This window comes from Gracilinanus agilis, chromosome X, assembly GCF_016433145.1.
Source record: "Gracilinanus agilis isolate LMUSP501 chromosome X, AgileGrace, whole genome shotgun sequence".
Classification (NCBI taxonomy): Eukaryota; Metazoa; Chordata; class Mammalia; order Didelphimorphia; family Didelphidae; genus Gracilinanus; species Gracilinanus agilis.
In genome coordinates this window covers 60,558,046-60,574,573 of record NC_058136.1, presented here as the reverse complement: position 1 = coordinate 60,574,573, position 16,528 = coordinate 60,558,046, and the positions used below count along the sequence as shown (strand labels likewise).

Below are 16,528 nucleotides of genomic sequence, written 5' to 3'. Positions count from 1 at the left end.
ATATATATATATATATATATATATATATATATATATATATGAATCTCTCTATCCCTCTATCGATCTATCCATCCATCTCTCTATGTGTCATTCTATCCATTCATCTGACTCTGTTTTTCTGTATCAGTGAGTCTGTCTTCCTGTCATCTATCTATCCATCCATCCATCTATTTTTCTATCTTCATATCTCACTTTCTTTCTACCAATCTTTCACTCTCTTTATTTCTGTCTTTTTTATAACATTCTGTATGTCTATGTATGTATGTATGTATCTATCCATTCATTCATCCATCTATCTGTCAATATATATGCATCCGACTATCTGTACGTCCATCTCAATGTCTATTTCTCTCTATCTATTCATCTGTCTGTATCTATTTCTCTATGTATGTGTGAATGTATATATTCATGTATCTATATATCTATCCATCTATCTGTCTGTCTATCTATCCATCTATCTGTCTATCTCTATTTCTCTATCTATATATGCATCTAACTACCTACCTATTTGTTTCTCCAACTCTGTCTGTCTCTCTCTGTCTACCTACTTATCTATCTCTCTTTTTTCTCTTTCCATCTGACTCTTTTTCTTTCTGTCTACATATGTATGTATGTATATAAAATCTATCCATACATATTTCTGTCAGTCTATCTAGTTATCTGTCTGTGTGCCTATCTATGCATCTATCTTTATATCTATTTCTCTTTCTAGCAATCTCTTTCTTTCTACATGTCTGTCTCTTTGTCTAACTGTCTGTTTGTGTATGTATGTATGCATGCATGCATATATGTATACATCTCTCCATCCATCCATCTTTATGTCCATCTATTTGTGCATCCAACTAGCTAAACCTCCATCTCTCTGTCTGTCCATCTATTTGTCTGTCTGTGTATCTATTTATCTATGCATCCGTCTATCTATTTCTCCACATACGTATTTATGTATCTACACATCTATCCATCCATCTATCTATTGCTCTGTCTATCTATCTATCCATCTCTTTTCTGTATCTATCTATTCACCTATCTTTATATCTATTTTTTCTATCGATCTCTCACTTTTTCTGTCTCTAATTTTCTGTTTATCTATGTATGCATGTATGTATCCATCCATCTATACGTCCATATATTTGTGTATCCAACTATCTGTATGTCTGTCTCTCTGTCTCTCTCCATCTACATATCTGTTGGTCTCTCTCTCTGCATATCTGTCTGTGTGTCTGTCTATTTATCCATATATATCTATTTTTCTATATATGTATATATTTATACTTGTATCTATCCATCCATCCATCTATGTATGTATCTATTGTTCTCTCTATCTATCCATCCATCTCTCTGTCTGTTTCTCTATCCCTGTCCATCTGTCTTCCTATCATCTATATATCAATATGAATATATTCATCTATCTCTTTATTTCTTTTTCTTTCTACCAGTCCTCTCTTTCTATCTTCTTTTCTTTCTGTCCATCTTTCTGTTTCTCTCTTTGTTTGTATGTATGTATGAATCTATCTCTCTATGTATATACATCCGTCCATGTATCTATCTATTCATCTATCAGACTGTTTCTCTGTCTCTGCCAATCTTCCTATCATCTATCTATATTTCCCTCTTTATATATCACTTTCTTTCTGCCAATTTCTCTTTCTTTCTGTCTCTTTTTCTAACTTTCTGTTTGCCTATGTGTGTTTGTATGTATACATGGATGTATCCATCCATCCATTTATCTATCCATTGATCTATTTGTACATCCCTCCCCAGTTTGTCTGTCTCTCTGTCTATCTATGTATCAGTGTATCTGTCTGTGTGTCTCTATCTCTCTGTATCTATTTCTCTATGTATGTATGTATGCATGTTTCTATATATCTATACCTCCATCATTCTATCTCTGCATCTATCTCTCGTCTGTTTCTCAGCTTCCATCCATCCATCTATCTGTCTATCTGTCCATCTATCCATCTCTGTCTGTGTCATTCTATCCACTCATCTAACTTACTGTTCTCTGTCTGTGAGTCTGTCTTCCTGTCATCTATCTATCCATCCATCTTTCTATCTATTATTCCATCTTTATATCTCACTTTCTTTCTACCAATCTTTCCCTTTCTTTCTGTCTCTTTTTCTAACTTTCCTTCTGCTTGTTTGTCTATGTATGTATGTATGTATGCATGCATGCAAGTATTATGGATCTATCCATCCATCCATTTATCTGTCGATCTATTTGTGCATCCAACTATCTGTATGCCCATTCCTGTCTGTCTGTGTTTTTCCTTTATTTATCCATCTGTCAGTTTCTCTGTCCCTGTCATCTATCATCCTATCTAGCTATATATTTATCCATCCATATTTCTATCCATCCACTTGTCTGTCTATCTACTTACCTATCTGTGTATTTGTGTGTGTCTCTATCTACACATCTATCTGTCTGCATTTATTTCCCTATGTATATATCTGTATATCTGTCTATCCATCCATCATTCTATCTCTGCATCCATCTCTGTCTGTTTTTCTGTCTCTATCTATCTAGCTATCCATCTACCTGAATGTCCCTCTATCTATCTGTCTCTATCTATTTCTCTACCAATCTACCTATCTATTCATCTCTCTATATCTCACTTTCTACCATTCTCTCTTCCTCTCCATCTTTCTTTCTGTCTTTTTCTAACTTTCTTTCGGTTTATTTGACTATGCATATGTTTTCATGTATATATGTATCTATCTACCCACTGATCTATTTGTGCATCCAACTATCTGTACATTCATCTCTCCATCTACCAATCTTTCTTTCTCTCTTTCTGTCTCTTTGTCTATCTTTGTCTGTCTGTATGCATCAAACTATCTATCCATCCATTCATGTGTCTATCCATCCATCTCTGTTTGTCTATGTATCTTTCTATCCATCAATCTATCCATCTGTCAGTTTCTCTGACTACCATCCCATCATCTATCTATCTATCTATCCATCTAGCTAGCTAGCTAACATCTAGCCCCTTCCATCTCTCATAAACTGTTTCCTTTTCCTTCCTTCCTTCCTTCTTGATTATTCTTTCAGTACCTTGTCTTTTACATCTGTCTCTCTTCATCTCTGTATTTTTCCATTTGATCTGTATGTACTTTCCTTGGTCTCCTATGTATGCTATTTCCCAAAGATTAGGTCTCCTAACCCGAGGCATTTCCTTCATTAAATGACCTAAACATGTTGAAGCCTCCTTGTGGACTCAATTCTGCCTCACTGAATCCTATCCACCTTCTTATTAACATTATTTTTATCTACATTTAGACATCTCACAGAGCATCATCCTTTCCATTCATTTAACTGTTATTTGGCCTCTCTTACTTTTCCTACCTCTTAGTGGACTCTGCTCCCTCAACTTCCTCTCTTTCTTCTTCCATTCAGGCCGCCAAGCACAGCTGCTTGATTTTTCCTTCCATCCATCTCTGACAATCTCGCCTTCTCCATGCACAAAAATTCAGTCTCTCATTGTCCATGTCTCTTCTGGCATCCCTATCTAGTGATTCAGCTGTCCCCTTCTCATCATCCCTCAGGCTATCCAGGCGCTCTCCATCCAGTCTTGTCCCACTCATTAGCTCTATCAATCCATTCATTCTTTTCAGTTCAGGGTGCTCCTTCCATTCAACCATCTCTTTCAGTCCAGGCGTTCTTATGCCCACATCTCTGCCACTGTGGTTCCTTTCTACCTTCTATGTCCCTTAATTTTTGCTTCTACAAATGAATATACATTTCTCATGCTTTTTTCTTTTTCCCCCCATTCATTCTACCTGGTAATCAAGCTCTCTCATACAATACACTTCTTTTATTGAACTCTCCATCCACATGTCTCTCCCTCCCTTGTTCTACTCGACAATTTCTCCAATCATCAATCTCTAATTTTTTCAACTTCACCAAGCACAAACCTCCATTCTCTGAATTCTTCTCGCAATGACTATGTCTCTCCTTCTATCTGCCCCTTTGAATTCATTTTCTCCTTTTCTTCATCCATTCAACTAATCACACCCTCACCATTTATCACCCACTAACTCTATCCAACCACTGATCTCTTCACATCTGGGCTGCCCCTGCCATTGAATCGTGTCTTCTGTTCTGACTGTATGTCTTCATTTCAGCCTACTGGGCTCCATCTTACCTTGTATTTTCCTTTTTTTTTTTTTACTCTTTTCAAATACTTTGCACTGAGTCATCCCTTTTCTTCAGTAATTGATCATTCCAGCTCTCTCTTACATTACAAATCTCTTGTTCCTGGACTCACTTCCCACCTATCTCTCAGCCTCTTATTTTTCCTCAAGCGTTTACATTATGGTTTTTGCATTTCTGACTCAGTGACTTCTCTTTCTCTCTTCTTCTAAAATGCTCCATTGCCAAAGCTCTAAGTCTCTTCACCCCCAGGTTTCCCTCTATTTTGCTCCAAAAACAAGACTCTCATCTTGTAGTATTCATCTCTCCTTTATTAGTATTCATCTGATTATCCCTTTCTCAATCACTCCTTGTGAAAAATCCATGGCTTTTCTTCTATAATTCACTCTCAAGGACTAATTCTTTCCATTTGTCTTACCCTGCCTTACTATCTCCATCTCTCCACATATCCACTTCACTGTCATGTCTCCCTTGACCTTTTACATACCTCCAACTACACACCATTTACCCATCTCTCACTGATTCAGCTTACCAAAACTTTCAACTCAGGGCCCTCCCTCCTTTCACATGCCTCCCTCTTTTCAGGACTCACTGTGCTATCATTTCTGCCTCAATGCATCCTATTCCCTTTTTTAAAAACTGTTTTTCTGTTTCTACGTTCAGATACCTCAGGAGTTTCATTCTTTCCATTCATTTACCTGTCCTTGGACCACTCTCTTAAATTCCTTAGCTCTGCTCCCCCCAGGCTCTTCCCTCTCTTCTTTTATTCGGACAACCAAGCACAGGAGCTTCATTTATTCATCCATTCATTTCATCCATCTCTGACAATCTCACCTTTCCATGCACAAATCTCCACTTGCTACATTCAGTCTCTCAATGTCCATATCTCTATTGGCATCCCTATCTAGGGCTTCACCTGTTCTGCTCTCTTCATCCCTCAGGCTATCCAGGCGCTCTCCATCCAGTCTTGTCCCACTCATTAGCTCTATCAATCCATTCATTCTTTTCAGTTCAGGGTGCTCCTTCCATTCAACCATCTCTTTCAGTCTATAAGATTCCATGCCCATATCTCTGCCACTGTGGTTCCTTTCTACCTTTTATGTCTCCTAATTTATGCCTATCATCCTGTATCTTTTTGTCACTAAACTCCCTGGGAAATACATCTACTATCTGTTCTTCCACATTTTTCCACTCCCTCCATTTTTTATTTTCCTACTATTTGACTTTTGACCTCTATTTCAACAAAAACTATTCTCTTTAAAAGTTTCCAGTGATCTCTTCATTGCCAAATCTAATGGCCTTCTCATAGTCCTCATACATTTTGAGTTCTCTGCAGGCTTTCAGACTACTTGATCATCCTCTTCTCTTTAACATTCTCTTCTCACCAGGTTTTCTTGACAGTTTTCCCCTGGTTTTACTACGATCTATATGACTTTTCCACTTGTTTCTTCTCTTTAAACTTCTCAGGAGTTGTATGCCCACTAGTCATCTGCATCCTACAATGCTCTGTCCTGAGCTCTCTTCTTTTCTCCCTCTATACAATCTCATTTGGTGATGATGTCAAATCCTATGGAATCAATTATCCTCTCTATACTGATTAGCCTGTGATCTGTTTTTCCAGGCCTAATCTCTCCAGAACTCCTATCTTGCATTATCAAATGCCTATTGAACATTCCAAACCAGGTATCCAATAAATATATTCAACATTGAACTCATCTAGTTCCTTCCCCTTCCCAAGTTCCCTATTACAGTCTCCCAGACCCTGAAGCAACCAACTTCTGTGTTATCCTTAACTGTTCAATCCTCCTCACTATTCCCATATTGCCAATGTGTTGGCAGGTCCTATCCTTTCTACCTCCACAATATCTCTCCACTCACATAGCTGCCACTCTAGAGAAACCCCTCACTACCACACGACTTGGACTAGAGCACTAATTTCTCCATATTTTCCCAATTTCAAGTCTCTCCCCATTGTTACATCCTTCATTGAGTTGTCACACTGACATTCCTAAAGAGCACATTTGACTAGGCCACATTCCACTGGATCCCTTTACCTATAAGATCAAATATAATCATAAACCACTTATATATTACACTTTCATGTTCATAAAGCAAGTTACGAATATCTCATTTCATCTTCACAAAAACGATAAGTGCTATTACTATCCCAATTTGACAGATGAGGAAACGGAGGAAGAGTTGAAGTGTTCTATCCAAGATCACACTAATAAGTGTCTGAGGATGGATTTGAACTTTGGCCTTGTTGTCTCCAGGTGCAGTGTTGTATCTGCTCTGTCATCTAGATGCCTAAAGACTTTCACCACCCGGGCCCTTGCTAACAGTCCACTTTCTAATATCTTACTTCTCATGGCCAATTCTACAATCCCGTGACAATGGCTTTCTTGATGTTTCTTACAAAGGATGGTCCATCTCATAATTCGGGAAATTTTCACAGTTGGTCCCACATAGGTAAGATGCTCTTTCTACTCACATGTACTTCCTGAATTCCCTGGCTTACTGCAAGATTCAGATCATCTCCCATCTTCTAAGCATAAAAGGATAGATAAATACATGTGTGGGTAGATATAGTTGTAATATATACATACCCACAAATGAGATATATACACATACACTATAATATATGTAAATATATATATATTAGTAACATGTAATATAAAGTGAAAGAACACCAAATATAGATCAAAGATGATTCAATCTTAGGAAAGGAAAAAGAATGAGACGTAAAAAAAAAGAACAAACCTCAAAGACAAGTTTTTGATGGGTTTGGAGGAGAATTCTGTCTACAGTTTTACCTGAAATTTTACCTGAAATTTCAGCCAACACACAATAGTTTCAAAAGTTGAAATATATACAACAAAGCTGTACTCCAGAAAAAATATTCACAATACAAGTGAGGAAATCATCTTAAGGTAAAGGAATCAAATAAAGCAAACCACTAATCAATATTCAATTCTGAGCTCTAAATGCTATAACATCTCAATGAAATAAGGAAAAATAATTGAATTGCAGGAAGACATTGATAGAAGCACAATCATAGCTAGAGATAGTACTGTATACCCCTTGGAATGGGCAAACCTAATAGAAAGACAAACAAAATTTAAAATATATGGAACTGAACCTTCTAGAAAACTTAAAACCAGCTTCTATATAAGAGCACTAAAGATTACACATATCCTCAGTACACAAATGTTTTATAAAACTTGACCTGAGATGGTTAAGACACAGGGATGTCAAAAATAAATATCAAGAGGCAGAAAGAGGAAACAGGGTCCCAACAGACTACAACACAATACAGAAAGAATGTCTAGGCAATACAACAAAAAGGCATGTGCCCAGTGGAAAGTTACTACTGAAAATCCAAATAACAAATGGATCCAAGAATTTAAAAAACCAGTTATAATTAGCCAGAAATAATAATAATAATAATAACCATACTGAAATTCCTATGATAACATTAAAGCAATCCTCAGAGGAAACTCTGCTTGCTAAAGAAAAATTAATAAAAAAGAAAAGGAGAAATTGAAAATGCATTTTAAAAATTAGATACCCAACCAAAACCATTCTTAGAATGACTTAAAAAGAAGGAATATTCAATATTAAAAGAGAATCAACCAATTGGAAACCAAAAAGGCTACACCAATGAGAAGGAGAATCAAAAGCCAATTGTTTGAAAAGGACTATCAAAAACTGATAATCCTTTAGCCCTAAGATGAAGTCAGAAAAGCAAATCAACAACAACAAAAGGAAACATGACAAAATTGCAACAAAGTCAAGAAAAATAAGGAACTTTCAGAACCTATCATGCAGTGTGGAGCCAACAAAACCTAGGACACAAGTGTTTTTACAAATATGAGACATCTCCACAATGTACTAATACAATTATTCCACCTACTCTGCCATCCAGTGATGCTAGCCTTCTGGCTATTTCTTATACAGGATCCTCCATTTGGTCATTTTAGTGGTTGGTCTCACATTCCTGGGATCCTGGCCCACCACACCTCCACCTCCACCTCCACCATACTCTGGCATTCTTCAATCACAGCATGATAAGAGTAAGAGACTGAAATGAACCTCTCATGGATTTGGACAAACCTAACAGAAGGGGAAACTAAGGGGGGAATATGGATTAATAAGGGGATCTAAGAAAGAATCATAAAACTAGTTTCAATTTTCTGAGATATAAAAATACTAAAAATACCAAAGCAACTTACCAAAATTCCTCTGATACCATTAAACAGTCCTCAGGAGAAAGTCTGATCTCTAAAAACAAATATTAATAAAACAGAAAGTTAGAAGATCAGAAAATCAATAGGCATTTGAAAAATTAGACATGCACAACCAAAACCAAATTGAGAATGAGTTAAAAAGAAAGGAATTTTATTTAGAATATTTTCCCATGGTTACATGATTCATGTTCTTTCCCTCTCCCCCAAACCCCCCCATAGCCAACATGCTACTGGGTTTTACATGTATCATTGATCAAGACCTATTTCCATATTATTGATAGTTGTACTAAGATGATTGTTTAGTGTCTACATCCCCAATAGTATCCCCATCAACCCATGTGTTCAGGCAGTTGTTTTTCTTCTGTGTTTCTACTCCCACAGTTCTTCCTCTGAATGTGGATAGTGTTAAAAAAAAGGGTTTTTAAAACTGGAGGAGAAATTAATCAATTGGAAACTAAAAAGGCTACACCAATGAGGAGAATCAAAAGCCAATTGTTTGAAAAGGCCTATCAAAAACTGATCATCCTTTAGCCCCAAGATGAAGTCAGAAAAGCAAATCAACAACAACAAAATGAAACATGGCGAAATCACAACAAAGGCAAGAAAAATAAGGAACTTTCAGAACCTATCATGCAGTGTGGAGCCAACAAAACCTAGGACACAAGGGTTTTACCAATATGGCATCTCCACACACTAATAGAAACTCTACCTACAGCCATTGATGCTGGCTGCCTGGCTATTCCTAATGCAAGATTTTCCATCTGACCACTGGCCATTTTCACTGCTGGTCCCACATGCCTGTAATCCTCTCCCTCCTCACCTCCACCTCTTAGTTTCAGATCCCATCCCATTCTTCTTCTTTTTTTTTTTAAACCCTTGTACTTCGGTGTATTGTCTTATAGATGGAAGATTGGTAAGGGTGGGCAATGGGGGTCAAGTGACTTGCCCAGGGTCACACAGCTGGGAAGTGGCTGAGGCCGGGTTTGAACCTAGGACCTCCTGTCTCTAGGCCTGACTCTTACTCCACTGAGCTACTGAGCTACCCAGCTGCCCCCCCCCATTATTCTTTTAAAGGGCTTTTAAAGTTTCACTCCTCTCCCCACTACCCCTCTACTAGTGCTTTCTTCCTGGGATTATCTCTCATTTGTATTCTATTTATCTTCCCATGTAGACAGTTATTTGTATGTTCTCTGTCCCATTAGAGTAAACACTTAAAAAAAAACCACTGACTTAATTTTTAAGCTTTCTTTTCACATTCTGTGTATAACCCAGCGCCTGGCACGTAATAAATGTTACATTTGTTTTCTCATATGGTTCCCTCCTCTTCAGTGTTAAATTGATGTTTGCTTGGTTATGTATGGAGTGAAAATTAGCATATTATTCTCAATGTATTAGATCAGTGATGGGCAAACTATGGCTCATGGGCCAGATGCGGCCCCCTGAAATGTTCTATCCCACTAGGTGACATTATTCCTAATCTGACAAATACAACGAGTAGGATACAATCCAAAGAAACTTCGAAAGAGCTGCCTTGGAAACAGACTGACAGAGGAGCATTCCTTTCCTTTGGCCCCCTCTTTAAAAAGTTGGCCCACCACTATATTAGATCAATATCCCTGTAGAGGTTAAGTTTGCATCATTAGCTTAATTAGATACAGCTTTGCTCTCCCTTTACCCTTATCCTTCCCAGTCTTTCCCACAGACCTTTAAAATTGGTGCTCTTTTGCACAGGTGGAGGGTACCGTGTTGGTTTCCTGTAAATTGGGGAGTTCCCCTGTAGCTTTGGGTCTCTGACTCAAGAGCAATGCCCCATCCTTTGCTCAATAAGGGATAGAGCCATATCTGTCTGCAGCTTATCCTGGCCTCTGGGATTATTTGAGCCATTAAAGGGGGTGCATCTTGCTATATCAAGACCCCCCCAAATTCCCACTCCAGACAGTCATAATTTCTTTTGCTTTCCAGTTATGAAACTTCTAACCTCAAAGTTACCCGCAGACTCTTTATCTTTTGAATAAAATTTGGGCTACTCAACACACCACAGAGTCTCCTAAGAGCCGGAGAGAAACAACTGGCAATAGGACATACCTTTTCTTGTGACTCGGATCAATCCCTGTGTTGGGTTTAGGGAAGGTGGCCTCAGCCATAGTCCTCTGCTCCTGGATCCCTGTCGAGCATACACCCTTCATCACTATTTGTTTTTCAGCCCCAGCCCAAGCATTATCCTCCCTCCTCTCTACTCCAAACCTCCAGAATTTGCATTTGCTTCCCTGGCATCACCTTCCTTATACAGAAATTCCTCTGGGCATGCGCATCTCTCTCCCTGGGTTACTTTAACTGATTCACAGGTCCTCCACCTGTTCCCACTTACTTCTGATTAGGAGTTTCAATCAAGAATGTTCTTGCCCCCAAATGTGAGAAATTGTAAGTGGGTAGAATAGTCAATAGAGAGCCCCCACCTTTACAGGAGAAAAACTTCAAAATTAGAAGAGAAAGAGGTCAATTGGAAAGCAAAATGACTTTCTAAATGAGCAACAGAAAAGTGAATTCTCTGAAAAGGCCTAAGGAAACTGATAAACCTTCATCCCTAAGAACAGATCAGAAATTTCACCCAACAAGACCAAAAAAAGGAACAGGATGAATCACCAAATAACCTGAAATAAAAGCGATTTTCAAAAGCTGTCACAAAGCTATAAGCCAATCACCCTGAGAACACGAGGGCTTCGGAAATATGGCATAGCTCTATAATATGCAAATACAAATATACTCCACCTACCCTACAATCCAGTGCTGCTGGCTGGCTGTTCCTCCCATAGAACTCTCCATCTCACCACAACTCTGGCCGTTTGGGGACTGTTGGTCCCACGTGCCGGAGATCTTGCCCCACCACACCTCCACCACCACCACCACCACCTCCATCATTCTCTGGCTTCCAGCAAGATTCAGATCTCTTCTAGACCTCTAGATATATGCCTAGACAATGATACGGAAATGTGTATATACAATTGTAAAATATTTTCCCAAAATTGGGATAGAGAGAAAACCACAATATATTTGCAAATTCATAGTATCTAGTACAAAGCGACAGAACACCAAACGATCGGAAGTTGGCTCAGTCTCAGAGAATGAAATCAAACTAGCTGTAAAGGAAAAACCAAAGACAAAAACTGCTGCTGATGGACTCCTGGAAGAATCATCACCATCTGGAAGAACAATTAGCACCACTATGCCACAAAGAATTTCCCCAAATGGAAATGTACACAGCCATGCTCTACTAAAGAGAAAACATTCAAAACATAGAGACAAACGAGGCTGTCACTGGTGGAAGGAGTCAAAGACAGCAAGTCAATATGGATATTGAACTTCCCTGCTCTAAAAGCTACCTTCAAAAAGGAAACATTAACCGAACCACACAAAGATATTGAGAGCAGCACAATATTAGGAAGAGACTGTAATGAACCTCTCTTGGATTTGGCCAAATCTAATAGAGAGACCAAAGGGAAATAGTCAATTGAACAGAAAAACTGCCAGAAAAAACGAATCCCAGCTTCTAAAGGGGACCACTAACTGAACCTTCGACAGAAATCGAGGAGGGATTTTTAAGGCACAGATAGAATGAAAATAAATGTTAAAAGGCAGAAAGAGGAAACAGGGGATGTCTTTGCAGACTGTAACACGATACAGTAGAAATCGGTCCAGATAATAGAAACAAAAGGCCCAGAACCAAATGGAGAGTGACTATGGACATCCCACTTGTTATTTATTACAAATGGGTCCAAGAACAAATCATAAAACCAGCCATAATTCTACAAAAGATAACAGTAATAATGAAGCAACTTACCCAAATTCCTGGATTGAAGCTAAATCACTCCTCAGGGTAAAAGTTTGATCCCTGAAAGTAAATATTAACAAAGTAAAGAAGGAGAGTGTCAACTGAATTTGCCTTTAAAAATTAGGAACTCAACCAAAACACAGACTTAAATTAAGAAAAAAGAAGGTCAATTAAAAATTACAGAAGAAACAGATCAATTGGAAAACCCCAAAACCATGGAAATGAGACGAAAACCTAAAATCCAATTCTGTGAAGAAACCGAACAAAATCGATAAAGCCTTATTACTAAGAGAAGATCAGAAAATGCACTCAACAAAATAAAAACCAAACAGGATGAAGCCCAACAAAAGCAAAATAAATACATTCAAAGCATTCTCCGAACCTTGTATGCATTACTAGTAGAGAGGACTGCGAAAGAAGATTGGAAAGAAGGAAGAGCCCTTTTCTTGTGACTTGCATTAGGCCTTTGGCTGATTTAGGGCGGGTAGTTACATGGGTGGCCTCAGTCCTGGTCCTCTGCTCCTGCAGACCTACTGAGCATATGACCCTCATGAGTATTTCTATTTTCTGCCAAAACCCAGGCCCTCCTTCTTTTTTTCTTCCCCTCAGCTCAGTTCCATACTCTTCTCTGCACTCTTTTCTGCTTTCATTGCTTCTGCCGTAGGGCCTCCCTTTATACAAATTCCTCAGGATATGTGCATGTTTCTCATTCAATGATTCTAATTGATTCAAGCTGGTATTCAGGTGCACCTGTTCACTGTTGCTTTTCTTTCTTACTTTCTTTTTTTAAACCTCACATTCTGTCTTAGAATCAATTGGTTTCAAGGCAGAAAAACAGTAAAGTTGATGGCAAACCTTTTAGAGATGGAGTGCTGGGCCCTGTCCCCACCCCACCCTCCAGACCGAATGCTGTGCCCCTCCCCCCCACTACATGCTGGGTATGTATGTCCCATCTCCCCTTACTCCACCCAGGGGAGAGAGGAAGCGTTCCCATTAGGCTGCTGGGTGGAGGGGAGGGTGAAGTAAGGAATGTCCTCAACAAGTATAGAGAGGGGGAGGGGGAGTGGCCAAGTGCTCCACTCCCCTCCAGCTCTGCCAACTTAACCCCAGTGTGTTCCCATTAGGCTTCTGTGCAGAGGAGGGGGAGATGGGAAACAAAGTCCTCAGGCATGGTGGAGAGGGGGAGGGGAGCAGTTTCACTCCACTCCCTCTGCCTTTCTAGTAACCAACTGGGGTGGGTGGGGAGGGCAACCACGTGTCCACAGAGAGCACTCTGCATGCCACCTTTGGCACCCATGCTATACACAATGAGAGGTTAAGTGACTTGCCAACAATTTCACAGATAGGGAGTGGTGTCTGGGATTAAATCTGAACCCAGGGCCTCTCTTCCCCAGGCCTGGTGCTTTACCAAGCTACCTAGCTGCCCTCACATTAACTTCTTTTTATTTTTATTTTTTTAACATTTTTAACTTCTTAACTTCTGTGTATTGGCTCCTAGGTGGAAGACTAGTAAGGGTGGGCAATGGGGGTCAAGTGACTTGCCCAGGGTCACCCAGCTGGGAAGTGTCTGAGGCCAGATTTAAACCCAGGACCTCCTGTCTCTAGGCCTGACTCTCAATCCACTGAGCTACCCAGCTGCCCCTTCACATTAACTTCTGATTGAGGTATTCAATCAAGAATGTTCTTGGGGTGGGGTGGGGGTAGTAGATGGCAGAGTAGATTAAGAACCACGCCTAGGGACAGTAGGTCCTGGGTTCAAATGTGACCCATCCCCTTCCTAGCTGTGTAACCCTGGGCAAGTCACTCAACCTACACTGCCTAGCCCTCACTTATTTTCTACCTTGGAACCAATACATAGTATTGCTTCTAAGAGGGAAGGTGAGGGTTGTTTTTGTTTGTTTAAGAATGTTCTTACCCCAAAATTTGAAAAATTGTTAGTGGGTAGAAAAATCAATAGAGCCTCACCCTAATAGGAGAGAAGCTTCAAAATGAGAAGAGAAATAGGTCAGTTGGAAACCAAAATGAGAATCAGAACTAAAAAGGAAGTCTTTGAAAAGGCCTACCAAAACTGAGAAGCAGCAACAGCTAAAAAGAGATCAGAAAATCAAACTGACAAAATGAAAAATGAACAGGATGAAGTACTACAAAACCAGAAGTATAAGAACTTTTCAGAAGCTGCCATGAAGTTGTGAGGCCTGAGAACACCACAGCTTCAGAAATATGACAGCTCTTCTGATACGCAAATACAAATATGTCCCCCCACCCCCACCTACCCCTCCATCCAGTGATGCTGGTCTTCTGGCTGTTCCTCCATCTGGCCACTCTGGCCATGTTCACTGATGGTCCCATATGCCTGGGATCCTGCCCCTCCTCACCTCCACCTCCGCCTCCACCTTTCTCTGGCCTCTTCAAGATTCAGATCATTTCCAACTTTCTATACCCGTGTTGGCGAAATCATGGCACAGGTGCTGGGGCGGCACGGGGAGCTGCTCCGTTCCCCCTCTTCACAGTGCCTGAGGACATTTTTCGCATGCCCTGCCCCTCTGTCCAGCTACCCAATGTGAGCATTTTCTCCCTCTGCTGTTTGGGATAATGCAGGGGCTCACAGGCAGCTTGAAGGTGCACTTTAGGCTTGTGATTACCAATGCTGTACTATACCTACCTGCTGAAATAAATATATAGATTGATAGATATATGTATGTACAATTGTAATACATATGCAACACTTGGAATATATATCGGCAAACATATAAACATAATTTATATATACAAATTATTAATATGTAATACAAACTGCCAGAACACTGAACATATAGATCACAGATGATTCAATTTCAGGAAATAAAATAGAATTAGCCATAAAGGAAAAACCAAAGTCAAAAACATCCAATGGACTGGCAAGAGAATTTGACCAACATTCTGAAGAGCAATTAGCCAATACTCCACCAATTATTTACAAAATCTGAAGTGTATACATCCAAACTCTACTAAAGAAGAAACAAAGATTCACAACATAGAAATAAGGAGTCAATTATCTTAGGATGGAAGAATTGAACTCAGCAAACCAATGCCAATATTAAACTTCAAGGGGGCAGTTGGGTTGCTCAGTAGATAGAGTCAGGCCTGGAGGTTAGAAGTCTTGGTTTCAAATTTGGCTCGGATATATCCTAGCTGTGTGACCCTGCACAAGCCACTTAACACCCATTGCCTAGCCCTTACTGCTCTTCTGACTTGGAACCAATTCACAGAATTGGTTCTAAGACAGAAGCTAAAGATTAAAAACAACAACAACTAAACTTCTATTTTCTAAATGCCATAACATCTAAATGCAAAAAGGAAAAATTAATGAAATTGCAAAAAGCCATCAAGAGCAGCACAATAATAGCAAGAGACTCTCTTGGATTTGGATAAATCTAACAGAAAGAGAAACCAAAGGGGAACTATGGAAGAGAACAAAATGCTAGAAAAACTAACTGAGTTTCTAAATGACACCACTAAAAACTATACATATTCTCAGCACCTGGACCTTTTACAAAAAAGGACCAGAGACTACCATGGCACAGGGATCTGTTAGAAGGCAGAATGAGGAAACAGGGATTTTACAGGCTACTACAGAATACAGAAGGAATCAGGTAATAACAAACAAAAACCACAGATCCAAATGGGAGGTTACTATATTGAAACACCAAATAACAAGTGGATCCAACAATGAAGCATAGAACCAATTATAATTTTGCAAAGCATAATAATAATGAAGAAACTACTCACCAAAATTCCTGTGATGCAGTTAAAGAAGTCCTCAGGGGAAAGTTTGATCTCTAAAAATGGACATTAACAAAATAGAAAAGGAGTTCAATAAACTGAATAGGCATCTTAAAAATAAGAAACTCAACCAAAACCAAACTCAGAATGACTTAAAAAAGAGAAGCTATTAAAAATTACAGGAAAAATAGATCAAGTGAGAAACCAACAAAACTGAGAACACAAGAACTTGAAAAAAAGACACATCTCTATAGTATACAAAACCAAATATTTCACCTACTCTGTAATCCAGTGATGCTGGCCTTCTGGTTGTTCCTTCATCTGGGCAGTCTGGCCATGTTCACTGATGGTCCCACATGCCTGGGATCCTGCCCCTCCTCACCTCCACCTCCACCTCCACCTCCAGCATTCTCTGACTTCTTTCAAGATTCAGATCACTTCCCACCTTTTATACCTACATACATACCTAAATATATGGACTGATAGATACAGATGTATGTATATACAATTGTAATAAATATTCACACACTTGGAAGATAG

General features: G+C 39.2%; 1 long non-coding RNA gene across 1 annotated transcript; it reads right to left on the bottom strand.

Annotated features, from left to right (window-relative positions):
• Positions 1 to 11,280: 11,280 nt before the first annotated feature.
• LOC123253281 lies at positions 11,281 to 14,556 on the bottom strand. The gene is made up of 3 exons (XR_006506599.1): positions 14,500 to 14,556; positions 12,236 to 12,286; positions 11,281 to 11,367 (listed from the first exon to the last, which is right to left on the bottom strand). It is a non-coding gene; the product is annotated as an uncharacterized LOC123253281 (long non-coding RNA).
• Between the last annotated feature and the right edge of the window lie 1,972 nt (positions 14,557 to 16,528).